The following is a 10,363-nucleotide window of genomic DNA, read 5'->3' on the forward strand; positions in this document are numbered from 1 at the left end:
TTATTTCAATATTAGCTTAAGGTTCCAATAACAATGATTATTAACTTTATTAATCAACATTAATGAGTAGTTGTTTAGTAATATCAATAATGTTAATGTCTTAACTTAATTTGTCGATATTTGTTTTAAATGTAACTAAATACACATTCCCTAATTCATGTTTATTCAGTCCTTACTTCCTTTTTTTTTTTTTTTTTTACAAAGACAAGCAGAAACAGATATGCAGACTGCTCTGTTTTGTTTGCAAAGAGAGCAGATATAACTGGAGGATACTGGATGCTGATATAGCATTAGGAATGCCTCATCTCCATGATCCAGTACTGGGTTTAAAGCCATGGGGTCGTCCACACGCTGAACCAAAAGATACAAAACATGGAGAGAAAGAATTTAGGTTTATACTTCTGTTTTGGATTAGAATGCCATTTGTGTGTATTCTAAACCTTCAGTTCGAAACCCTTTTAGTAAGTTATGTTGATTATGTTGATTGCGTTTCAACACTTCCAGTCTTCTTAGTGTGTCGCTTCCTCAGACTTAATCAGTATTACATGAGAAGGTGTGCTGTACTGCCGGGTCCCAAACGTATCACAGCCGTGCTAATATTTAGCACAACAGCATGACCTAGAGTGTGATATTGCTTTTATATAATAGTTCTGAAAACATCATTTATCATCAACAGATTATGATTTCTGCTCCGCCGATACATATCCTTCTAAGACTGGTAGAGCTAACTAACCGCAACTGACTAAAGTCCACATACAGTACTGTGCAGAAGTCTTGACCCCCGCTCATTTCTTCGTATTTTGCTTCAAAAGAGACAGACTTTCTTTTAATTTAATGTAGTCTTGAGGAACAGTTCTCCAGGCTTCATGAAGGATTTTTTTTTGCCTCTTATTTTCAGTATAAGTCAGTATATTACTTATTTGGAATATCTGATAAATTATTTAGAGAGAAAGAGAGAGAGAGAGAGAGAGAGGCAGACCCTTACTGGACGATGATTACGCATGGGGAATGCCTCGTCTCCGTAATTCACCACAGCGTTTGAAGGCATCGGATCGTCCACACACTGAACTGGAAGCTACAAAGCATGAAGAGAAAGCCCTACTTTAAAATCCTTCATGGGATTAAACCAGCATCTGTGTGCTTTGATGTTAGTGTAATTGTTTTGTGTTATCGATTGATGAAATTCGTTATCTTAAGAACTTAACAAAGATACTATGAACCAAAAAAAGTATTGAAAAACACAGCATGATTACCTTCTCCTGTCCTGCTGAAGCTTGTTTTTTTTTCAACCCCTTCTGACCCTGGATCATTGATATGAAATTATAGATATGATTAAAAATATGCATATCTTCTTTATAGCTCTTCCACTGCACACACTTACAACACACTCTAACCAAGGCGTCAGCACGTGACACATGACATAGATGTCTGAAATTACACATTTATTTCAATATTAGTTGTAAATATTTATTTCAAATGTAGTTGTTAATTAATTCAAATTGATTTATTTCAAATGTAGTTGTTCATTAATAATCAATGTGAAATATAAGTGAAATACTTTTTAAAAATTGTTATTCGGTGTTTAAATTTCGATTAATTTAAAGCTTTTACTTTATCATGCAGGCTTCTTTAACCTGGACTTTGTTATATGCATGTTAAGTGGTACGAACCAAAAATACAAAAGAAAAGGGGGGGGGGGTCTTTTTACTATCATAAAATCATCATCGTAAAAAGGCCTATAAGCCATTATGAGAAAAGAAGCCTGAGTGACGTCGTCAAAGCTAAAACTAATCGACATATTTCATTTACATGCTAAATAGGAAATGTTACATATAGTATTTTACTTATATTTCACAAAAAATGAAAATTAATATGAAGTAACATGAAGTTTCTATGTCGAATATGTTTAAATCTTACAAGAAGAAGCAAAACTCGCATGACACAAAATGGCACCTGTACAACAATCGCTAAGCAGAGGACATTTCAACCACAAGATCGAACGTTGAGAATTAGATTTAGACGTTTATGTAAAAAATAAATTGCACATAGAAATTGAGATAGCTTTAAAGAAAAGAAAAAACGTGAGATGAGGATCTTCAGGATTCAGCAGCTTACCATTCTTTAATCAGTTCTGCACAAAATAAAAAATAGCGCCACTCTAGCACATCAGCAAAGAATGAAGCGGAAATACACTCGAGGGCGCGACTCTGCAGTCATGCTTGTGCACTACATCACGTTTTGAATGCGTGTATTGTAGTTCCATTGTAATAATGACTATATGCCTGATTTATAACACATTTTGAACACATTTCTTTATTTCTAGCTCATGAAAATCATTCTGGCTCTGAATTCCCTGCTAAAGTAAAATCTTTATATATATATATATATATATATATATATATATATATATATATATATATATATATATAAAATCCTAGAACTGCAATGCAACACTGGATCATCTTTCAATCTTAAGCTTCCTTAAAGAAACGGCTTTTTTTCCATTATAAAGCTATGAATAGTTAACCAGAAGTCTTAAAGACTAATTTAAAAATCATCTGAGGGTAATTCTGTCCAGAAGAATAGAAAGAAAAAATGTTGCTGTTATGTTGAAGTGTGATGTTGAGTTCTGCTGTGGTATCTAATTTTTTAATTCTTACTTCTCTATACTGCTTCTCCTGTTTAGGGCCACAGGAGGCTGGGAGCCTGTCATAGGGGACTCAGGACAAGGTACACCCTGGACGGGGTGCCACACTCACTCACACACTACGGGTAATTTTTAGAAATGGCAGTTTGCATAATCTGTATGTCTTTTGACTGTGGGACAAAACCAGACTACTCGGAGGAAACCTACCAAGAATGGGGAGAAGATGCAATCTCCATGCACACAGTCCCAAGGTGGGACGTAAGGTCTTTAGCATGGAGGTGTAAAAAAAAAAAAAAGATTTAAAAGATTAAAATATTTCTGACATTAAAGGTGATAATTCTGAAAAAAAAAGTCTGAATTCTAAAATTAAAACTTAAATAAAATTTGTAATCTTCTTCCATAACCTAGTGGCCCAGTGTATATGACTTAAAAATGCATATAAAGGCTTTATTCTAAAATCAGGCTTATTTATGATGTCAAGTTTGCTTGCTCGGCTTGCTCATCAGGGACAAACTGACCATTTTGATTCATACAAATTCACATTTCATACAAACTTAAATAATTCTTTTGACTGTGTAAAGCTGCTTTGCTGCAATGAAAATTGCTAAAAGCGCTATACAAATAAAATTGAATTGAATTGAATTGAAGTTAGAAAAAAAAATACTTTTTGGCTATACAGTATGTTGTATTCAAAATTTCATCATATGTTAAGATAATGTAAGTATCTTTTTAATATTTTAATAATATTTAAATAATTCATCACCTACCAGCTTACACAAATCATTCTGTCGTCCAGTTTTTCACCACCGCAGATTTTAGATTTTTCAAATTCATTCCTGAGCCCTGATCAACTGCTGAAACTTTGTTTAAATTCTTTACTTTTCTTGAAAAAAGCTGAAGATGTATGACATGTTTTCTTCTTTTCATGTTCTTTTCCCACTTTTGGAATACCAAATTATTAAGACCATTAAAATAAATTATCATCCTGTCAGTTAGTCCTGATTGATGTGTGTTGAATTTGCTGTTCTGTTCAGCTGAATTGAGAAGTGAGTATAAGATTTCACACCATCACTTCAATTATTTGAATGGGGTTTATCTCAGATGTGCCCGCCTTCTCTGAAAACTCTCTACAACACACAAGACTGTGGGCTTTTTTTTCTCTTAAGCATAAAGTACCAATTTGGGCACTCATGTAATACGAAACCACGAAAACAGTCAGTTGTTATTTCAAGACATGAAGGTCAGCTGTTCTGGAATAGTTCTTGTACGTAAGAACAGCATTGTCAAGCAAAATCCATCAAGCGCAATGATGAAACTTGTTTGTTACTTTACATAAGCAAAAAAAGAGCAAAAAGCATTAATGTTCCCAGAGGTAACATAAAACATCTGCACCTTCCTCACATTGTAAACTTTATCAGTCCATTAAATACCATCAGGAGAGTTCTTGTACATTTGTCACTACACTCCACTTGAGCAATATAAAATTAGGTAATGAACAATTCCTAAATATCATACCAAACAGTGTTTCTGCTTATACTTAGCTGTTTTACACTAAGACTGTAATGTAACAAATGTAGGAAACTCAAGCAGTGTACATAGTATGGACCTAATGTGCCATTTATCAAAGCCACACAGCTTTAGTTCGTCACTGTCAGTACATCGATATAAAGCCTCAGACAAATTAAATTCCAAAAGTAAAAACAATGCAATTCCCTTTCTGCTTAGGAAGTGGAGATAATTGTGGGTTGTAACTCAGGCTACATTTTCACTTTGATCACATAAAGTCAGCAAGTTTTCACACAGAAGTAATACCCAACGAATGGAAGTGATGCCAGTTGCGGTTCTCTGATCTTTACAAAACAGGCTGGTTAAATCTGGCTTTTTTATGTAAAAAAAAAAATAATCATAATCATCATCTTGCATTGTATAAATTCAGGACATCAACTTTGTTTTATTAGTGTGGGAGTTGGGTTAATATCACTATAAAGTGCCTTTTATGTCCTCATTAAAATCACCCAGCTATCATGAACATTACAAAATAATAAAATTCTGAGGTTTATTATAAATGACCAAACATTTACACATAAAATACTGTGCAGACGTTTTAAGCAGGTGTGAAAAAATCCAAGTCCAAGTACTGGAGAAACAGATGAGTCTTGAGTCGTCATTTAAAGATAGTCAAAGTCTCTGATGTACGGACATCTAGAGGAAGTTCATTCCACCACCTAGGTGCCAGAACAGAAAAGAGCCTGGATGAATGCCACCCTCGATCCCTGAGAGATGGTGGGATGAGGCGAGCAGTGCTGGAGGATCGGAGGGAACGTGGTGCAGTGCGTGGTGTAATTAGCGCAGAGAGATAAGTGGGTGCTGGGCCATTTTTAGCTTTGTAGGCAAGCATCAGTGTTTTGAATTTGATGCGGGCAGCTACAGGAAGCCAGTGCAGGGAGCGGAGGAGTGGTGTGGTGTGGGAGAACTTGGGGAGGTTAAAAACAAGACGTGCTGCTGCATTCTGGATCAGTTGCAGAGGACGAATCGTGGACAGAGGCAGGCCTGCCAGGAGTGAGTTGCAGTAGTCCAGTCTTGAAATAACAAGGGACTGAACAAGCACCTGAGTAGCCTGTGAAGAAAGAAATGGGCGAATTCTTCTGATATTGTAAAGAAGAAATCGACAAGAGCGAGTAAGGTTAGCGATGTGTGGGGAAAATGACAAAGGATTGTCCACGGTTACCCCAAGATTGCGGGCGGTGGCTGAAGGAGTGATTTGGTTGTTGTCCATGGATATCACAAGGTCTTGACCTGGAGATGAGTCACAAGGGATAAACAACAGTTCGGTTTTACTGAGATTGAGCTTCAGCTGATGAGCAGCCATCCAAAATGAGATGTCTGCCAGACATGCTGAGATCCGGGTGGAAACCTGAGTGTCAGAGGGAGGAAAGGAGAGAACAAGTTGGGTGTCGTCTGCATAACAGTGGTATGAGAATCCATGCGATGATATGACCTTACCAAGAGACCGGGTATAGAGGGAGAACAGAAGAGGACCAAGTACTGAGCCCTGCGGGACACCAGTAGAGAGTCTACGTGGGGCAGATGTAGATCCCCTCCATGTTACCTCATATGACCTATCTTTTAGGTAAGAAGCAAACCATTGCCACGCTGTTCCACAAATTCCAAGGCTTGTAAGAATAGATAATAGAATCTTGTGGTTCACCGTGTCAAATGCAGCTGACAGGTCCAGGAGGATGAGGACAGATGACAGTTTAGCAGATCTAGCAGCATGGAGCTTCTCAGTGACTGACAGAAGGGCAGTCTCTGTGGAATGTGCCACTTTGAATCCAGATTGGTTTGGGTCATTAAGGTTGTTCTGTGAGAGATAAAGAGACATTTGATTATAAACGGCTCTTTCAAGAATTTTGGAAATAAAAGAGAGCAGTGATACCGGGCGATAGTTGTTAACTTCTAATGGGTCCAGGCAGGGTTTCTTGAGGGTGGGAATAACCCTTGCCTACTTAAAAGCAGCAGGAACATGACCAGATAATATGGAATGGTTGATGATGGTTGTGGTGAAGGGAAGGAGGTCTCATGAGATGGCCTGGAGCACATGGAAGAGATTGGGTCTAATAAACAGGTGGTGGGGTTAGATGACAAGATGATCTGCTAAATCTCATCAGATGACAGGTTGGAAAACTCTGCTAAAGGAGGGAAGGAAAGGTCCTGAGGTTCTGCCGTAGGGGGTTGAGAGCGAAGGACTGGTGGATTGCTGCAATCTTCCCATCGTAGAATGTGGCAAAATCGTCAGCAGTTAGAGAGGAAGGGGCAGGAGGAGTCGGTGGGTTGAGTAGTGAGGAGAAGATGTTGTGGAGTTTGCCAGGATCATGTGCAGAGGCTTCCAACTTTTGTCTGAAGAAGGTAGTTTTGGCAGAAGTCACATCACATGAGAATTTGGAAAGAAGAGTCTGGTAAGAGATGAGATCTGCATCAAGTTGCGATTTCTTCCATCTTCTCTCCGCAGTTCTTAATTCTCTCCTATTGTTGCACAGTACATCAGATAGCCAAGGAGCAGGACAAGACGTCTTCCTTGGTTTAGATGACAGCGGGCAAAGGAGATCTATGGATGAGGAGAGAGAGGAGAGGAAAGTTTCAGTCGCAGTCTCTAGTGGTAAAGAGGAGAAGGAGTCTGGGTCTGGGAGGAATGATAGGGTGTATGAAGACACAGAGGAAGGCGAGACAGAGTGAAGGTTTTTGCGGGTAAAAGAGACATTTTGGTGGTTAGGTTTACATAGAATGGGAAGGGTTATGGTGAAGGATACCAGGTAATGATCAGATTTATGAAGAGGAATAGTAGTGATATCTGTGACTGGGGAAGGGCGGCAGAAAACAAGGTCGAGAGAATTTCCTGCCTTGTGTGTAGGAGGGAGGCTGTTTAGAGTTAAAGAGAAGGAGTTAAGGAGAGGGAGAAGGAAAGAGGATTGGAGTTTATCAGATGGAAGGTTGAAATCTCCTAGAACAGTGAGAGGAGTGTTAGCAGAAGGAAAAAGACTAAGAAGTATGTCCATTTCATCTAGAAAGTTTCCTAGAGAGCCAGGAGGACGGTAAATAACTAAGATGTGGAGGTTAATTGGAGAGGTTACCTTAACTGCATGAAATTCAAATGATGAAAAACTGAGATGAGACAGGGTGATAGGCGAGAAGGACCATCTTTTGGACAACAGGAGACCCGTACCACCACCTCTGCCAGTTTCTCGTGGAGTGTGAGAGAATACATAGGCAGAGGATAGGGCAGCCGGTGTAGCTGAGTTCTGAGGAGATATCCAGGTCTCAGTTAGTGCTAGAAAGTCAAAAGAGTAATGGGTAGCTAGGGCAGAGATAAAGTCTGCTTTGTCTTTTTACTAATCAGTTTTTGGTGTGACCACCCTTTACCTGCAAAACCAGAATTGCCATCAGTTCCTTCAGTTTTTTCAGGAAACCAGCAGGTAGGTTGTTCCAAACATCATGTAGAACTAATCACAGATTTTCCGTGGCTATAGGATGCCTCAAGTCCTTCTGTCTCTTAATTTAATTCCAGACAGACTCGATGATGTTGAGCTCAGGGCCAAACCATCATTTCCACTTCAGACTCCTTGTTCATGTTTACCCTAAAGATAGTTCTTAATGACATTGGCTGTATGTTTGTAGTTGTTCTCCAAAACCCCTAAACTTTTTTGCAGAAATGCAGCCCCAAACTACCACCAGGATTCCCTGTTGCCTGTAGTCACTCATTATTGTTCCGCTCTACAGCACTTCGGTAAACAACCTGTTGCTGTGCTCAGTCTTGCCATGGTATGGTGTATGGCCTGTAACATGAAACTGTCTATTGTTGTTATTAATACTAGTAGTGTTTCTAAAATTACACATCATTTTTAAGATTTCAATGACTACCATTATTTAATTAATTAACAATAATTTAAACATTCACAGTAGTTAACTTAATGGTTTAAACAACTAAATACTTGTTTATTAAAATATATGACTAAATATGCCTGCACTGAGTAATGTTTATTCATTACTAAATTACTACATCACATAAAAAACTTGATTGCTTGACTTGATTGCTTAAAATGAGATAGAGGAAAGGAGTCTTTGTAAGGAATCGCCACTAAAGGGCACTGTTTAGCCCTTTGTAGTTTTTGTTTTGCCGACTCAGTTTCCCAAAAGGCATCTCGGTCAGGTGATGTGGGAGCACACCTGAACCGAGGTAGGTCGTTAAATCTTTAATAAAGAGCTGATTAGTCTGGGAAACTGGGTCGAGCATTGAACGTTTGTACATACTGTCAAGTGGGCATTTTGTTTTGTGTATTGTTTTTCTTTGTTTATATTTTGGTTTATTTTATATTGTTATTTTGTAGTTCAGGTTATCCCATAACCACTAAGCATGTCCCCAGGCTAATTGTGTTCATATGTGAGTCTATGGTGTTCATGTGTGTGTGGAGCTGACTCGGTGTCGTGTCGTGTCATGTTGTGTTGTGAGTTAGAAACTAGGTAAGGAGTTAGCCTCTGTGTGTCCCTTAGCCTAGCGCTGGTGCTTCTGTATCCCTAGCCTTTAATGTTTAGCTATTTAGTAAATGTAGCTAGGCGTGTCTCTTATTCCTGTCTCGTGTCTCTTAGTCCTGTCTCGTGTCTCTCCGAATCTCTCGTCTTGTCCCTGTTTTCAGCTCCATGCTTAGCTTGAGTCTGTGTTTTGTCCTTAAGCATGTGTCTCAACATAGTGCTTATATTTTATGTATTAGAGTCTGTGTCTTGTAAGTTAAGCATGTATTTTAGTATAATGCTTATGTCTTGTCCTCTAGCCTGGGTATGGGTCAGTTATGGGTAGTGTAAGTTATATCCTGAATAAAGACTTGTTTGTTCAAAAACACCCCTCTGCGCCTATGCCTGCCCTTTTCTGCCCATGGCATTAACAGCCTATACCACCCTTTCATGACTTCCACAACCGCTCCCAGTTTAATTAAATATTAAAGCATTTCTTTACACCTACCTACAATATTTGCACATTATTGTGTGTGTGTGTGTGTGTGTGTATAATATTTCACCTAAATGGTCACAAGAGGGTGCTATGTATTTAGATTTTAAACAGATTGTATATAATAGTAGTGGGGAAAGCATATAGTGAATTAAAATGTATATTTCTAGGTATATTTAAAATGTACAAAAAATATATATAATCCAAATCTACACACACACAATCTTTAATTAAAATTTTAACTATATGGTATAACTATAATTATTTTGATAATTATTTAAATTATTTAAAGGTGGACTTGCTGCTGTGTTTCAGGTCATTGACCTGCTGCATAACCCAAACGCGATTGAGCTTGAGGCTATGAAGTGATGGACTGACATGCTTCTTCAGGATTTTCTGGTAAAGTCATGATTCCTTGTCCAGGTCTTAAGCACAAATGACAAATTGTCCAGGTCTTAAGCATAATCATTTGGTAAATGTGAGATGAGCCTTTGTGTTGTTTTTGGTCAGCAGAGGCTTACACCTTAAACCTCTCCCATGGATGACATTTTTGCCCAGTCTCTGTTTCTTATTGTTAAATCATGAACACTGACCTTAACTGAGGCAAGTGAGAGACCTGCAGTTCTTTAGACATTGTTCCAGGTTTTTTTATGAGCTCCTGTAGGAGTCATTGTTCTCTCATTGTGCTCTTGGTGTACTGTAATTTTGGTAGGCTGGCTGCTCCTGGGAAGGTTCACCACTGTTTCACGTTTTATCCATTTGTGGATAATGGCCCAAAGCATTAGAAATGGCTTGGTAAACCTGTCCAGACTGATGCATGTCAATTACTTTGTTTCCCATCTGTTCTTGAAATTCTTGCTTTAAAAAAAAATAAATTTAGTGAGTTTCACTTGGTCAATGAGTGGCTATTTAAGTGATTTATTGATTCAACAGGTCTGGCAGTAATAAGGCCTCGGTGTGGTAAGTAAATTTTAAAATTAGTATAATTAGTTTGATGATTTCAACCAGTCCAGGTGAAATCCCATCTTTGTTAATAACCACCTGGTGTACATCTTATCTACTAATATTGAGTACTTGTTTATTACTTGTTGAATGGCATCAGATTACTTAACAAATAACACACTACACACCACTTTAATTTGAAAAGTATTTATTTAAATAGGTTTAAAGTCTTCTTTGCCAGCTTCTCCCTGAATGACAATCTGAAATTGTAAAACAAA

At 38.1% G+C, this 10,363-nt stretch overlaps 1 long non-coding RNA gene across 1 annotated transcript; it reads right to left on the minus strand.

Moving 5' to 3' along the window:
- Positions 1–257: 257 nt before the first annotated feature.
- On the minus strand, positions 258–3,664 carry LOC128507148 (uncharacterized). The gene is made up of 4 exons (XR_008355787.1): positions 3,415–3,664; positions 1,254–1,301; positions 986–1,075; positions 258–351 (listed from the first exon to the last, which is right to left on the minus strand). It is a non-coding gene; the product is annotated as an uncharacterized LOC128507148 (long non-coding RNA).
- Between the last annotated feature and the right edge of the window lie 6,699 nt (positions 3,665–10,363).

Source organism: Clarias gariepinus, chromosome 19 (assembly GCF_024256425.1).
Source record: "Clarias gariepinus isolate MV-2021 ecotype Netherlands chromosome 19, CGAR_prim_01v2, whole genome shotgun sequence".
Classification (NCBI taxonomy): domain Eukaryota; kingdom Metazoa; phylum Chordata; class Actinopteri; order Siluriformes; family Clariidae; genus Clarias; species Clarias gariepinus.